Source organism: Leiobunum rupestre, chromosome 11 (assembly GCF_980474605.1).
Source record: "Leiobunum rupestre chromosome 11, qqLeiRupe1.1.hap1, whole genome shotgun sequence".
Lineage (NCBI taxonomy): Eukaryota > Metazoa > Arthropoda > Arachnida > Opiliones > Sclerosomatidae > Leiobunum > Leiobunum rupestre.
The window spans coordinates 23782532-23799762 of NC_143394.1; positions in this window are offsets into that span (position 1 = coordinate 23782532).

Here is a 17231-nt window from a genome sequence, read left to right on the forward strand (position 1 = left end):
CCCGATTTTATAAGACCTTCTATTTCGATAATTGTTTCCGTAATTAAAATCAATTTCGCTCGGCTCGTATCGGAGCTCACCGGCCAATTATTGAATCTTTCAATATGCCTAGTAAAGCAGATTAACATAATTAAAATCCAATAAGTTCTACCTTCCTAGAATATAAATATATCGGCAAAACCAATTGACCCCGATTTTATAAGACTTTCTATTTCGAGAACTTTTTCCGTAATTAAAATCAATTTCGCTCGGCTCGTATTGGAGCTGACCGGCCAATTATTGGTTCTTTCGATAGGCCTAGTAATGGAGATTAACATAATTAAAAACCAATCAGTTCTACCTTTCGAGAATATAAATATATCGGCAAAACCAATTGACCCCTATTTTATAAGACTTTCTATTTCGAGAACTTTTTCCGTATTTAAAATCAATTTCGCTCGACTCGTATCGGAGCTCACCGGCCAATTATTGGTTCTTTCGATAGGCCTAGTAATGCAGATTAACATAATTAAAAACCAATCAGTTCTACCTTGCGAGAATATAAATATATCGGGAAAACCAATTGACCCCGATTTTATAAGACTTTCTATTTCGAGAACTTTTCCGTAATTAAAATCAATTTCGCTCGGCTCGTATTGGAGCTCACTGGCCAATTATTGGTTCTTTCGATAGGCCTAGTAATGCAGATTAACATAATTAAAAACCAATCAGTTCTACCTTGCGAGAATATAAATATATCGGCAAAACCAATTGTCGCCGATTTTATAAAACCTTCAATTTTGAGAACTTATTTTGTAATTAAAATCAATTTCGCTCGGCTCGTATCCGAGCTCACCGGTCAGTTATTGGTTCTTTCGATAGGCCTAGTAATGCAGATTAACATAATTAAAACCAATCAATTCTACCTTGCGAGAATATAAATATATCGACAAAACCAATTGACCCCGATTTTATAAGACTTTCTATTTCGAGAACTTTTTCCGTAATTAAAATCAATTTCGCTCGGCTCGTATTGGAGCTGACCGGCCAATTATTGGTTCTTTCGATAGGCCTAGTAATGCAGATTAGCATAATTAAAGACCAATCAGTTCTATCTTGCGAGAATATAAATATATCGGCAAAACCAATTGACCCCTATTTTATAAAACCTTCTATTTCTAGAACTTTTTCCGTAATTAAAATCAATTTCGTTCGGCTCGTGTTGGAACTTACCGGCCAGTTATTGGTTCTTTCAAAAGGCCTAGTAATGTAGATTAACATAGTTAAAAACCAATCAGTTCTACCTAGCGAGAATATAAATATAACGGGAAAACCAATTGACCCCGATTTTATAAGACTTTCTATTTCGAGAACTTTTTCTGTAATTAAAATCAATTTCGCTCGGCTCGTATCGGAGCTCACCGGCCAATTATTGGTCCTTTAATATGCCTAGTAATGTAGATTAAAATAGTAAAAAACCAATCAGTTCTACCTTGCGAGAATATAAATATATCGGGAAAACCAATTGACCCCGATTTTATAAGACCTTCTATTTCGATAATTGTTTCCGTAATTAAAATCAATTTCGCTCGGCTCGTATCGGAGCTCACCGGCCAATTATTGAATCTTTCAATATGCCTAGTAAAGCAGATTAACATAATTAAAATCCAATAAGTTCTACCTTCCGAGAATATAAATATATCGGCAAAACCAATTGACCCCGATTTTATAAGACTTTCTATTTCGAGAACTTTTTCCGTAATTAAAATCAATTTCGCTCGGCTCGTATTGGAGCTGACCAGCCAATTATTGGTTCTTTCGATAGTCCTAGTAATGCAGATTAGCATAATTAAAAACCAATCAGTTCTACCTTGCGAGAATATAAATATATCGGCAAAACCAATTGACCCCGATTTTATAAAACCTTCTATTTCGATATCTTTTTCCGTAATTAAAATCAATTTTGCTCGGCTCGTATCGGAGCTCACTGGCCAATTATTGGTCCTTAAATATGCCTAGTAATGTAGATTAAAATAGTTAAAAACCAATCAGTTATACCTTGCGAGAATATAAATATATCGGGAAAACCAATTGACCCCGATTTTATAAGACCTTCTATTTCGATAATTGTTTCCGTAATTAAAATCAATTTCGCTCGGCTCGTATCGGAGCTCAGCGGCCAATTACTGTTTCTTTCGATAGGCCTAGTAATGCAGATTAACATAATTAAAAACCAATCAGTTCTACCTTGCGAGAATATAAATATATCGGGAAAACCAATTGACCCCGATTTTATAAGACTTTCTATTTCGAGAACTTTTTCCGTTAATAAAATCAATTTCACTCGGCTCGTATCGGAGCTCACCGGCCAATTATTGGTCCTTTAATATTCCTAGTAATGTAGATTAAAATATTTAAAAACCAATCAGTTCTACCTTGCGAGAATATAAATATATCGGGAAAACCAATTGACCCCGATTTTATAAGACCTTCTATTTCGATAATTGTTTCCGTAATTAAAATCAATTTTGCTCGGTTCGTATCGGAGCTCACCGGCCAATTATTGGTTCTTTCAATATGCCTAGTAATGCAGATTAACATAATTTAAAACCAATCAGTTCAACCTTGCGAGAATATAAATATATCGGCAAAACCAATTGACCCCGATTTTATAAGACTTTCTATTTCGAGAACTTTTTTCGTAATTAAAATCAATTTCGCTCGGCTCGTATTGGAGCTGACCAGCCAATTATTGGTTCTTTCGATAGTCCTAGTAATGCAGATTAGCATAATTAAAAACCAATCAGTTCAACCTTGCGAGAATATAAATATATCGGCAAAACCAATTGACCCCTATTTTATAAGACATTCTATTTCTAGAACTTTTTCCGTAATTAAAATCAATTTCGTTCGGCTCGTGTTGGAACTTACCGGCCAGTTATTGGTTCTTTCAAAAGGCCTAGTAATGTAGATTAACATAGTTAAAAACCAATCAGTTCTACCTAGCGAGAATATAAATATAACGGGAAAACCAATTGACCCCGATTTTATAAGACTTTCTATTTCTAGAACTTTTTCCGTAATTAAAATCAATTTCGCTCGGCTCGTATCGGAGCTCACCGGCCAATTATTGGTCCTTTAATATGCCTAGTAATGTAGATTAAAATAGTTAAAAACCAATCAGTTCTACCTTGCGAGAATATAAATATATCGGGAAAACCAATTGACCCCGATTTTATAAGACCTTCTATTTCGATAATTGTTTCCGTAATTAAAATCAATTTCGCTCGGCTCGTATCGGAGCTCACCGGCCAATTATTGAATCTTTCAATATGCCTAGTAAAGCAGATTAACATAATTAAAATCCAATAAGTTCTACCTTCCGAGAATATAAATATATCGGCAAAACCAATTGACCCCGATTTTATAAGACTTTCTATTTCGAGAACTTTTTCCGTAATTAAAATCAATTTCGCTCGGCTCGTAGTGGAGCTGACCGGCCAATTATTGGTTCTTTCGATAGGCCTAGTAATGGAGATTAACATAATTAAAAACCAATCAGTTCTACCTTTCGAGAATATAAATATATCGGCAAAACCAATTGACCCCTATTTTATAAGACTTTCTATTTCGAGAACTTTTTCCGTATTTAAAATCAATTTCGCTCGACTCGTATCGGAGCTCACCGGCCAATTATTGGTTCTTTCGATAGGCCTAGTAATGCAGATTAACATAATTAAAAACCAATCAGTTCCACCTTGCGAGAATATAAATATATCGGGAAAACCAATTGACCCCGATTTTATAAGACTTTCTATTTCGAGAACTTTTCCGTAATTAAAATCAATTTCGCTCGGCTCGTATTGGAGCTCACTGGCCAATTATTGGTTCTTTCGATAGGCCTAGTAATGCAGATTAACATAATTAAAAACCAATCAGTTCTACCTTGCGAGAATATAAATATATCGGCAAAACCAATTGTCGCCGATTTTATAAAACCTTCAATTTTGAGAACTTTTTTTGTAATTAAAATCAATTTCGCTCGGCTCGTATCCGAGCTCACCGGTCAGTTATTGGTTCTTTCGATAGGCCTAGTAATGCAGATTAACATAATTAAAACCAATCAATTCTACCTTGCGAGAATATAAATATATCGACAAAACCAATTGACCCCGATTTTATAAGACTTTCTATTTCGAGAACTTTTTCCGTAATTAAAATCAATTTCGCTCGGCTCGTATTGGAGCTGACCGGCCAATTATTGGTTCTTTCGATAGGCCTAGTAATGCAGATTAGCATAATTAAAGACCAATCAGTTCTATCTTGCGAGAATATAAATATATCGGCAAAACCAATTGACCCCTATTTTATAAAACCTTCTATTTCTAGAACTTTTTCCGTAATTAAAATCAATTTCGTTCGGCTCGTGTTGGAACTTACCGGCCAGTTATTGGTTCTTTCAAAAGGCCTAGTAATGCAGATTAACATAATTAAAACCAATCAATTCTACCTTGCGAGAATATAAATATATCGGGAAAACCAATTGACCCCGATTTTATAAGACCTTCTATTTCGATAATTGTTTCCGTAATTAAAATCAATTTTGCTCGGTTCGTATCGGAGCTCACCGGCCAATTATTGGTTCTTTCAATATGCCTAGTAATGCAGATTAACATAATTTAAAACCAATCAGTTCAACCTTGCGAGAATATAAATATATCGGCAAAACCAATTGACCCCGATTTTATAAGACTTTCTATTTCGAGAACTTTTTTCGTAATTAAAATCAATTTCGCTCGGCTCGTATTGGAGCTGACCAGCCAATTATTGGTTCTTTCGATAGTCCTAGTAATGCAGATTAGCATAATTAAAAACCAATCAGTTCAACCTTGCGAGAATATAAATATATCGGCAAAACCAATTGACCCCTATTTTATAAGACATTCTATTTCTAGAACTTTTTCCGTAATTAAAATCAATTTCGTTCGGCTCGTGTTGGAACTTACCGGCCAGTTATTGGTTCTTTCAAAAGGCCTAGTAATGTAGATTAACATAGTTAAAAACCAATCAGTTCTACCTAGCGAGAATATAAATATAACGGGAAAACCAATTGACCCCGATTTTATAAGACTTTCTATTTCTAGAACTTTTTCCGTAATTAAAATCAATTTCGCTCGGCTCGTATCGGAGCTCACCGGCCAATTATTGGTCCTTTAATATGCCTAGTAATGTAGATTAAAATAGTTAAAAACCAATCAGTTCTACCTTGCGAGAATATAAATATATCGGGAAAACCAATTGACCCCGATTTTATAAGACCTTCTATTTCGATAATTGTTTCCGTAATTAAAATCAATTTCGCTCGGCTCGTATCGGAGCTCACCGGCCAATTATTGAATCTTTCAATATGCCTAGTAAAGCAGATTAACATAATTAAAATCCAATAAGTTCTACCTTCCGAGAATATAAATATATCGGCAAAACCAATTGACCCCGATTTTATAAGACTTTCTATTTCGAGAACTTTTTCCGTAATTAAAATCAATTTCGCTCGGCTCGTAGTGGAGCTGACCGGCCAATTATTGGTTCTTTCGATAGGCCTAGTAATGGAGATTAACATAATTAAAAACCAATCAGTTCTACCTTTCGAGAATATAAATATATCGGCAAAACCAATTGACCCCTATTTTATAAGACTTTCTATTTCGAGAACTTTTTCCGTATTTAAAATCAATTTCGCTCGACTCGTATCGGAGCTCACCGGCCAATTATTGGTTCTTTCGATAGGCCTAGTAATGCAGATTAACATAATTAAAAACCAATCAGTTCCACCTTGCGAGAATATAAATATATCGGGAAAACCAATTGACCCCGATTTTATAAGACTTTCTATTTCGAGAACTTTTCCGTAATTAAAATCAATTTCGCTCGGCTCGTATTGGAGCTCACTGGCCAATTATTGGTTCTTTCAATATGCCTAGTAATGCAGATTAACATAATTTAAAACCAATCAGTTCAACCTTGCGAGAATATAAATATATCGGCAAAACCAATTGACCCCGATTTTATAAGACTTTCTATTTCGAGAACTTTTTTCGTAATTAAAATCAATTTCGCTCGGCTCGTATTGGAGCTGACCAGCCAATTATTGGTTCTTTCGATAGTCCTAGTAATGCAGATTAGCATAATTAAAAACCAATCAGTTCAACCTTGCGAGAATATAAATATATCGGCAAAACCAATTGACCCCTATTTTATAAGACATTCTATTTCTAGAACTTTTTCCGTAATTAAAATCAATTTCGTTCGGCTCGTGTTGGAACTTACCGGCCAGTTATTGGTTCTTTCAAAAGGCCTAGTAATGTAGATTAACATAGTTAAAAACCAATCAGTTCTACCTAGCGAGAATATAAATATAACGGGAAAACCAATTGACCCCGATTTTATAAGACTTTCTATTTCTAGAACTTTTTCCGTAATTAAAATCAATTTCGCTCGGCTCGTATCGGAGCTCACCGGCCAATTATTGGTCCTTTAATATGCCTAGTAATGTAGATTAAAATAGTTAAAAACCAATCAGTTCTACCTTGCGAGAATATAAATATATCGGGAAAACCAATTGACCCCGATTTTATAAGACCTTCTATTTCGATAATTGTTTCCGTAATTAAAATCAATTTCGCTCGGCTCGTATCGGAGCTCACCGGCCAATTATTGAATCTTTCAATATGCCTAGTAAAGCAGATTAACATAATTAAAATCCAATAAGTTCTACCTTCCGAGAATATAAATATATCGGCAAAACCAATTGACCCCGATTTTATAAGACTTTCTATTTCGAGAACTTTTTCCGTAATTAAAATCAATTTCGCTCGGCTCGTAGTGGAGCTGACCGGCCAATTATTGGTTCTTTCGATAGGCCTAGTAATGGAGATTAACATAATTAAAAACCAATCAGTTCTACCTTTCGAGAATATAAATATATCGGCAAAACCAATTGACCCCTATTTTATAAGACTTTCTATTTCGAGAACTTTTTCCGTATTTAAAATCAATTTCGCTCGACTCGTATCGGAGCTCACCGGCCAATTATTGGTTCTTTCGATAGGCCTAGTAATGCAGATTAACATAATTAAAAACCAATCAGTTCCACCTTGCGAGAATATAAATATATCGGGAAAACCAATTGACCCCGATTTTATAAGACTTTCTATTTCGAGAACTTTTCCGTAATTAAAATCAATTTCGCTCGGCTCGTATTGGAGCTCACTGGCCAATTATTGGTTCTTTCGATAGGCCTAGTAATGCAGATTAACATAATTAAAAACCAATCAGTTCTACCTTGCGAGAATATAAATATATCGGCAAAACCAATTGTCGCCGATTTTATAAAACCTTCAATTTTGAGAACTTTTTTTGTAATTAAAATCAATTTCGCTCGGCTCGTATCCGAGCTCACCGGTCAGTTATTGGTTCTTTCGATAGGCCTAGTAATGCAGATTAACATAATTAAAACCAATCAATTCTACCTTGCGAGAATATAAATATATCGACAAAACCAATTGACCCCGATTTTATAAGACTTTCTATTTCGAGAACTTTTTCCGTAATTAAAATCAATTTCGCTCGGCTCGTATTGGAGCTGACCGGCCAATTATTGGTTCTTTCGATAGGCCTAGTAATGCAGATTAGCATAATTAAAGACCAATCAGTTCTATCTTGCGAGAATATAAATATATCGGCAAAACCAATTGACCCCTATTTTATAAAACCTTCTATTTCTAGAACTTTTTCCGTAATTAAAATCAATTTCGTTCGGCTCGTGTTGGAACTTACCGGCCAGTTATTGGTTCTTTCAAAAGGCCTAGTAATGTAGATTAACATAGTTAAAAACCAATCAGTTCTACCTAGCGAGAATATAAATATAACGGGAAAACCAATTGACCCCGATTTTATAAGACTTTCTATTTCGAGAACTTTTTCTGTAATTAAAATCAATTTCGCTCGGCTCGTATCGGAGCTCACCGGCCAATTATTGGTCCTTTAATATGCCTAGTAATGTAGATTAAAATAGTTAAAAACCAATCAGTTCTACCTTGCGAGAATATAAATATATCGGGAAAACCAATTGACCCCGATTTTATAAGACCTTCTATTTCGATAATTGTTTCCGTAATTAAAATCAATTTCGCTCGGCTCGTATCGGAGCTCACCGGCCAATTATTGAATCTTTCAATATGCCTAGTAAAGCAGATTAACATAATTAAAATCCAATAAGTTCTACCTTCCGAGAATATAAATATATCGGCAAAACCAATTGACCCCGATTTTATAAGACTTTCTATTTCGAGAACTTTTTCCGTAATTAAAATCAATTTCGCTCGGCTCGTATTGGAGCTGACCGGTCAATTATTGGTTCTTTCGATAGGCCTAGTAATGGAGATTAACATAATTAAAAACCAATCAGTTCTACCTTGCGAGAATATAAATATATCGGCAAAACCAATTGACCCCTATTTTATAAGACTTTCTATTTCGATAACTTTTTCCGTAATTAAAATCAATTTCGCTCGACTCGTATCGGAGCTCACCGGCCAATTATTGGTTCTTTCGATAGGCCTAGTAATGCAGATTAACATAATTAAAAACCAATCAGTTCTACCATGCGAGAATATAAATATATCGGCAAAACCAATTGACCCCGATTTTATAAGACTTTCTATTTCGAGAACTTTTCCGTAATTAAAATCAATTTCGCTCGGCTCGTATTGGAGCTCACTGGCCAATTATTGGTTCTTTCGATAGGCCTAGTAATGCAGATTAACATAATTAAAAACCAATCAGTTCTACCTTGCGAGAATATAAATATATCGGCAAAACCAATTGTCGCCGATTTTATAAAACCTTCAATTTTGAGAACTTTTTTTGTAATTAAAATCAATTTCGCTCGGCTCGTATCCGAGCTCACCGGTCAGTTATTGGTTCTTTCGATAGGCCTAGTAATGCAGATTAACATAATTAAAACCAATCAATTCTACCTTGCGAGAATATAAATATATCGACAAAACCAATTGACCCCGATTTTATAAGACTTTCTATTTCGAGAACTTTTTCCGAAATTAAACTCAATTTCGGTCGGCTCGTATTGGATCTCACCGGCCAATTATTGGTTCTTTCGATAAACCTAGTAATGCAGATTAACATAATTAAAAACCAATCAGTTCTACCTTGCGAGAATATAAATATATCGGCAAAACCAATTGACCCCGATTTTATAACACCTTCTATTTCGATATCTTTTTCCGTAATTAAAATCAATTTCGCTCGGCTCGTATCGGAGCTCACTGGCCAATTATTGGTCCTAAAATATGCCTAGTAATGTAGATTAAAATAGTTAAAAACCAATCAGTTCTACCTTGCGAGAATATAAATATATCGGGAAAACCAATTGACCCCGATTTTATAAGACCTTCTATTTCGATAATTGTTTCCGTAATTAAAATCAATTTTGCTCGGTTCGTATCGGAGCTCACCGGCCAATTATTGGTTCTTTCAATATGCCTAGTAATGCAGATTAACATAATTTAAAACCAATCAGTTCAACCTTGCGAGAATATAAATATATCGGCAAAACCAATTGACCCCGATTTTATAAGACTTTCTATTTCGAGAACTTTTTTCGTAATTAAAATCAATTTCGCTCGGCTCGTATTGGAGCTGACCAGCCAATTATTGGTTCTTTCGATAGTCCTAGTAATGCAGATTAGCATAATTAAAAACCAATCAGTTCAACCTTGCGAGAATATAAATATATCGGCAAAACCAATTGACCCCTATTTTATAAGACATTCTATTTCTAGAACTTTTTCCGTAATTAAAATCAATTTCGTTCGGCTCGTGTTGGAACTTACCGGCCAGTTATTGGTTCTTTCAAAAGGCCTAGTAATGTAGATTAACATAGTTAAAAACCAATCAGTTCTACCTAGCGAGAATATAAATATAACGGGAAAACCAATTGACCCCGATTTTATAAGACTTTCTATTTCTAGAACTTTTTCCGTAATTAAAATCAATTTCGCTCGGCTCGTATCGGAGCTCACCGGCCAATTATTGGTCCTTTAATATGCCTAGTAATGTAGATTAAAATAGTTAAAAACCAATCAGTTCTACCTTGCGAGAATATAAATATATCGGGAAAACCAATTGACCCCGATTTTATAAGACCTTCTATTTCGATAATTGTTTCCGTAATTAAAATCAATTTCGCTCGGCTCGTATCGGAGCTCACCGGCCAATTATTGAATCTTTCAATATGCCTAGTAAAGCAGATTAACATAATTAAAATCCAATAAGTTCTACCTTCCGAGAATATAAATATATCGGCAAAACCAATTGACCCCGATTTTATAAGACTTTCTATTTCGAGAACTTTTTCCGTAATTAAAATCAATTTCGCTCGGCTCGTAGTGGAGCTGACCGGCCAATTATTGGTTCTTTCGATAGGCCTAGTAATGGAGATTAACATAATTAAAAACCAATCAGTTCTACCTTTCGAGAATATAAATATATCGGCAAAACCAATTGACCCCTATTTTATAAGACTTTCTATTTCGAGAACTTTTTCCGTATTTAAAATCAATTTCGCTCGACTCGTATCGGAGCTCACCGGCCAATTATTGGTTCTTTCGATAGGCCTAGTAATGCAGATTAACATAATTAAAAACCAATCAGTTCTACCTTGCGAGAATATAAATATATCGGGAAAACCAATTGACCCCGATTTTATAAGACTTTCTATTTCGAGAACTTTTCCGTAATTAAAATCAATTTCGCTCGGCTCGTATTGGAGCTCACTGGCCAATTATTGGTTCTTTCGATAGGCCTAGTAATGCAGATTAACATAATTAAAAACCAATCAGTTCTACCTTGCGAGAATATAAATATATCGGCAAAACCAATTGTCGCCGATTTTATAAAACCTTCAATTTTGAGAACTTTTTTTGTAATTAAAATCAATTTCGCTCGGCTCGTATCCGAGCTCACCGGTCAGTTATTGGTTCTTTCGATAGGCCTAGTAATGCAGATTAACATAATTAAAACCAATCAATTCTACCTTGCGAGAATATAAATATATCGACAAAACCAATTGACCCCGATTTTATAAGACTTTCTATTTCGAAAACTTTTTCCGTAATTAAAATCAATTTCGCTCGGCTCGTATTGGAGCTGACCGGCCAATTATTGGTTCTTTCGATAGGCCTAGTAATGCAGATTAGCATAATTAAAGACCAATCAGTTCTATCTTGCGAGAATATAAATATATCGGCAAAACCAATTGACCCCTATTTTATAAAACCTTCTATTTCTAGAACTTTTTCCGTAATTAAAATCAATTTCGTTCGGCTCGTGTTGGAACTTACCGGCCAGTTATTGGTTCTTTCAAAAGGCCTAGTAATGTAGATTAACATAGTTAAAAACCAATCAGTTCTACCTAGCGAGAATATAAATATAACGGGAAAACCAATTGACCCCGATTTTATAAGACTTTCTATTTCGAGAACTTTTTCTGTAATTAAAATCAATTTCGCTCGGCTCGTATCGGAGCTCACCGGCCAATTATTGGTCCTTTAATATGCCTAGTAATGTAGATTAAAATAGTTAAAAACCAATCAGTTCTACCTTGCGAGAATATAAATATATCGGGAAAACCAATTGACCCCGATTTTATAAGACCTTCTATTTCGATAATTGTTTCCGTAATTAAAATCAATTTCGCTCGGCTCGTATCGGAGCTCACCGGCCAATTATTGAATCTTTCAATATGCCTAGTAAAGCAGATTAACATAATTAAAATCCAATAAGTTCTACCTTCCGAGAATATAAATATATCGGCAAAACCAATTGACCCCGATTTTATAAGACTTTCTATTTCGAGAACTTTTTCCGTAATTAAAATCAATTTCGCTCGGCTCGTATTGGAGCTGACCGGCCAATTATTGGTTCTTTCGATAGGCCTAGTAATGGAGATTAACATAATTAAAAACCAATCAGTTCTACCTTGCGAGAATATAAATATATCGGCAAAACCAATTGACCCCTATTTTATAAGACTTTCTATTTCGATAACTTTTTCCGTAATTAAAATCAATTTCGCTCGACTCGTATCGGAGCTCACCGGCCAATTATTGGTTCTTTCGATAGGCCTAGTAATGCAGATTAACATAATTAAAAACCAATCAGTTCTACCATGCGAGAATATAAATATATCGGCAAAACCAATTGACCCCGATTTTATAAGACTTTCTATTTCGAGAACTTTTCCGTAATTAAAATCAATTTCGCTCGGCTCGTATTGGAGCTCACTGGCCAATTATTGGTTCTTTCGATAGGCCTAGTAATGCAGATTAACATAATTAAAAACCAATCAGTTCTACCTTGCGAGAATATAAATATATCGGCAAAACCAATTGTCGCCGATTTTATAAAACCTTCAATTTTGAGAACTTTTTTTGTAATTAAAATCAATTTCGCTCGGCTCGTATCCGAGCTCACCGGTCAGTTATTGGTTCTTTCGATAGGCCTAGTAATGCAGATTAACATAATTAAAACCAATCAATTCTACCTTGCGAGAATATAAATATATCGACAAAACCAATTGACCCCGATTTTATAAGACTTTCTATTTCGAGAACTTTTTCCGAAATTAAACTCAATTTCGGTCGGCTCGTATTGGATCTCACCGGCCAATTATTGGTTCTTTCGATAAACCTAGTAATGCAGATTAACATAATTAAAAACCAATCAGTTCTACCTTGCGAGAATATAAATATATCGGCAAAACCAATTGACCCCGATTTTATAACACCTTCTATTTCGATATCTTTTTCCGTAATTAAAATCAATTTCGCTCGGCTCGTATCGGAGCTCACTGGCCAATTATTGGTCCTAAAATATGCCTAGTAATGTAGATTAAAATAGTTAAAAACCAATCAGTTCTACCTTGCGAGAATATAAATATATCGGGAAAACCAATTGACCCCGATTTTATAAGACCTTCTATTTCGATAATTGTTTCCGTAATTAAAATCAATTTCGCTCGGCTCGTATCGGAGCTCACCGGCCAATTATTGGTTCTTTCAATATGCCTAGTAATGCAGATTAACATATTTAAAAACCAATCAGTTCTACCTTGCGATAATATAAATATATCGGCAAAGCCAATTGACCCCGATTTTATAAGACCTTCTATTTCGATATCTTTTTCCGTAATTAAAATCAATTTCGCTCGGCTCGTATCGGAGCTCACTGGCCAATTATTGGTCCTTAAATATGCCTAGTAATGTAGATTAAAATAGTTAAAAACCAATCAGTTCTAACTTGCGATAATATAAATATATCGGGAAAACCAATTGACCCCGATTTTATAAGACTTTCTATTTCGATAACTTTTTCCGTAATTTAAAACCAATTTCGCTCGGCTCGTATCGGAGCTCACCGGCCAATTATTGGTTCTTTTGATAGGCCTAGTAATGGAGATTAACATAATTAAAAACCAATCAGTTCTACCTTGCGAGAATATAAATATAACGTCAAAACCGGTTGACCCCGATTTTATAAGACTTTCTATTTCGAGAACTTTTTCCGTAATTAAAATCAATTTCGCTCGGCTCGTATCGGAGCTCAGCGGCCAATTATTGTTTCTTTCGATAGGCCTAGTAATGCAGATTAACATAATTAAAAACCAATCAGTTCTACCTTGCGAGAATATAAATATATCGGGAAAACCAATTGACCCCGATTTTATAAGACTTTCTATTTCGAGAACTTTTTCCGTTATTAAAATCAATTTCGCTCGGCTCGTATCGGAGCTCTCCGGCCAATTATTGGTTCTTTTGATAGGCCAAGTAATGCAGATTAACATAATTGAAAACCAATCAGTTCTACCTTGCGAGAATATAAATATATCGGGAAAACCAATTGACCCCGATTTTATAAGACTTTCTATTTCGAGAACTTTTTCCGTTATTAAAATCAATTTCGCTCGGCTCGTATCGGAGCTCACCGGCCAATTATTGGTTCTTTCAATATGCCTAGTAATGTAGATTAAATTAGTTAAAAACCAATCAGTTCTACCTTGCGAGAATATAAATATATCGGGAAAACCAATTGACCCCGATTTTATAAGACTTTCTATTTCGAGAACTTTTTCCGTAATTTAAAACCAATTTCGCTCGGCTCGTATCGGAGCTCACCGGCCAATTATTGGTTCTTTCGATAGGATTAATAATGCAGATTAACATAATTAAAAACCAATCAGTTCTACCTTGCGAGAATATAAATATATCGGCAAAACCAATTGACCCCTATTTTATAAGACCTTCTATTTCTAGAACTTTTTCCGTAGTTAAAATCAATTTCGTTCGGCTCATGTTGGAACTTACCGGCCAGTTATTGGTTCTTTCAAAAGGCCTAGTAATGTAGATTAACATAGTTAAAAACCAATCAGTTCTACCCAGCGAGAATATAAATATATCGGCAAAACCAATTGTCGCCGATTTTATAAAACCTTCTATTTCGATATCTTTTTCCGTAATTAAAATCAATTTCGCTCGGCTCGTATCGGAGCTCACTGGCCAATTATTGGTCCTTAAATATGCCTAGTAATGTAGATTAAAATAGTTAAAAACCAATCAGTTCTAACTTGCGAGAATATAAATATATCGGGAAAACCAATTGACCCCGATTTTATAAGACTTTCTATTTCGATAACATTTTCCGTAATTTAAAACCAATTTCGCTCGGCTCGTATCGGAGCTCACCGGCCAATTATTGGTTCTTTTGATAGGCCTAGTAATGGAGATTAACATAATTAAAAACCAATCAGTTCTACCTTGCGAGAATATAAATATATCGTCAAAACCGGTTGACCCCGATTTTATAAGACTTTCTATTTCGAGAACTTTTTCCGTAATTAAAATCAATTTCGCTCGTCTCGTATCGGAGCTCAGCGGCCAATTATTGTTTCTTTCGATAGGCCTAGTAATGCAGATTAACATAATTAAAAACCAATCAGTTCTACCTTGCGAGAATATAAATATATCGGGAAAACCAATTGACCCCGATTTTATAAGACTTTCTATTTCGAGAACTTTTTCCGTTATTAAAATCAATTTCGCTCGGCTCGTATCGGAGCTCTCCGGCCAATTATTGGTTCTTTTGATAGGCCAAGTAATGCAGATTAACATAATTGAAAACAAATCAGTTCTACCTTGCGAGAATATAAATATATCGGGAAAACCAATTGACCCCGATTTTATAAGACTTTCTATTTCGAGAACTTTTTCCGTTATTAAAATCAATTTCGCTCGGCTCGTATCGGAGCTCACCGGCCAATTATTGGTTCTTTCAATATGCCTAGTAATGTAGATTAAATTAGTTAAAAACCAATCAGTTCTACCTTGCGAGAATATAAATATATCGGGAAAACCAATTGACCCCGATTTTATAAGACTTTCTATTTCGAGAACTTTTTCCGTAATTTAAAACCAATTTCGCTCGGCTCGTATCGGAGCTCACCGGCCAATTATTGGTTCTTTCGATAGGATTAATAATGCAGATTAACATAATTAAAAACCAATCAGTTCTACCTTGCGAGAATATAAATATATCGGCAAAACCAATTGACCCCTATTTTATAAGACCTTCTATTTCTAGAACTTTTTCCGTAATTAAAATCAATTTCGTTCGGCTCATGTTGGAACTTACCGGCCAGTTATTGGTTCTTTCAAAAGGCCTAGTAATGTAGATTAACATAGTTAAAAACCAATCAGTTCTACCCAGCGAGAATATAAATATATCGGCAAAACCAATTGTCGCCGATTTTATAAAACCTTCTATTTCGATATCTTTTTCCGTAATTAAAATCAATTTCGCTCGGCTCGTATCGGAGCTCACTGGCCAATTATTGGTCCTTAAATATGCCTAGTAATGTAGATTAAAATAGTTAAAAACCAATCAGTTCTACCTTGCGAGAATATAAATATATCGGGAAAACCAATTGACCCCGATTTTATAAGACCTTCTATTTCGATAATTGTTTCCGTAATTAAAATCAATTTCGCTCGGCTCGTATCGGAGCTCACCGGCCAATTATTGGTTCTTTCAATATGCCTAGTAATGCAGATTAACATATTTAAAAACCAATCAGTTCTACCTTGCGATAATATAAATATATCGGCAAAGCCAATTGACCCCGATTTTATAAGACCTTCTATTTCGATAATTGTTTCCGTAATTAAAATCAATTTCGCTCGGCTCGTATCGGAGCTCACCGCCCAATTATTGGTTCTTTCAATATGCCTAGTAATGTAGATTAAAATAGTTAAAAACCAATCAGTTCTAACTTGCGAGAATATAAATATATCGGCAAAACCAATTGACCCCGATTTTATAAGACTTTCTATTTCGAGAACTTTTTCCGTTATTAAAATCAATTTCGCTCGGCTCGTATCGGAGCTCTCCGGCCAATTATTGGTTCTTTTATTAGGCCAAGTAATGCAGATTAACATAATTGAAAACCAATCAGTTCTACCTTGCGAGAATATAAATATATCGGGAAAACCAATTGACCCCGATTTTATAAGACTTTCTATTTCGAGAACTTTTTCCGTTATTAAAATCAATTTCACTCGGCTCGTATCGGAGCTCTCCGGCCAATTATTGGTTCTTTTGATAGGCCTAGTAATGCAGATTAACATAATTGAAAACCAATCAGTTCTACCTTGCGAGAATATAAATATATCGGGAAAACCAATTGACCCCGATTTTATAAGACTTTCTATTTTGAGAACTTTTTCCGTTAATAAAATCAATTTCACTCGGCTCGTATCGGAGCTCACCGGCCAATTATTGGTCCTTTAATATTCCTAGTAATGTAGATTAAAATATTTAAAAACCAATCAGTTCTACCTTGCGAGAATATAAATATATCGGGAAAACCAATTGACCCTGATTTTATAAGACCTTCTATTTCGATAATTGTTTCCGTAATTAAAATCAATTTTGCTCGGTTCGTATCGGAGCTCACCGGCCAATTATTGGTCTTTCAATATGCCTAGTAATGCAGATTAACATAATTTAAAACCAATCAGTTCAACCTTGCGAGAATATAAATATATCGGCAAAACCAATTGACCCCGATTTTATAAGACTTTCTATTTCGAGAACTTTTTTCGTAATTAAAATCAATTTCC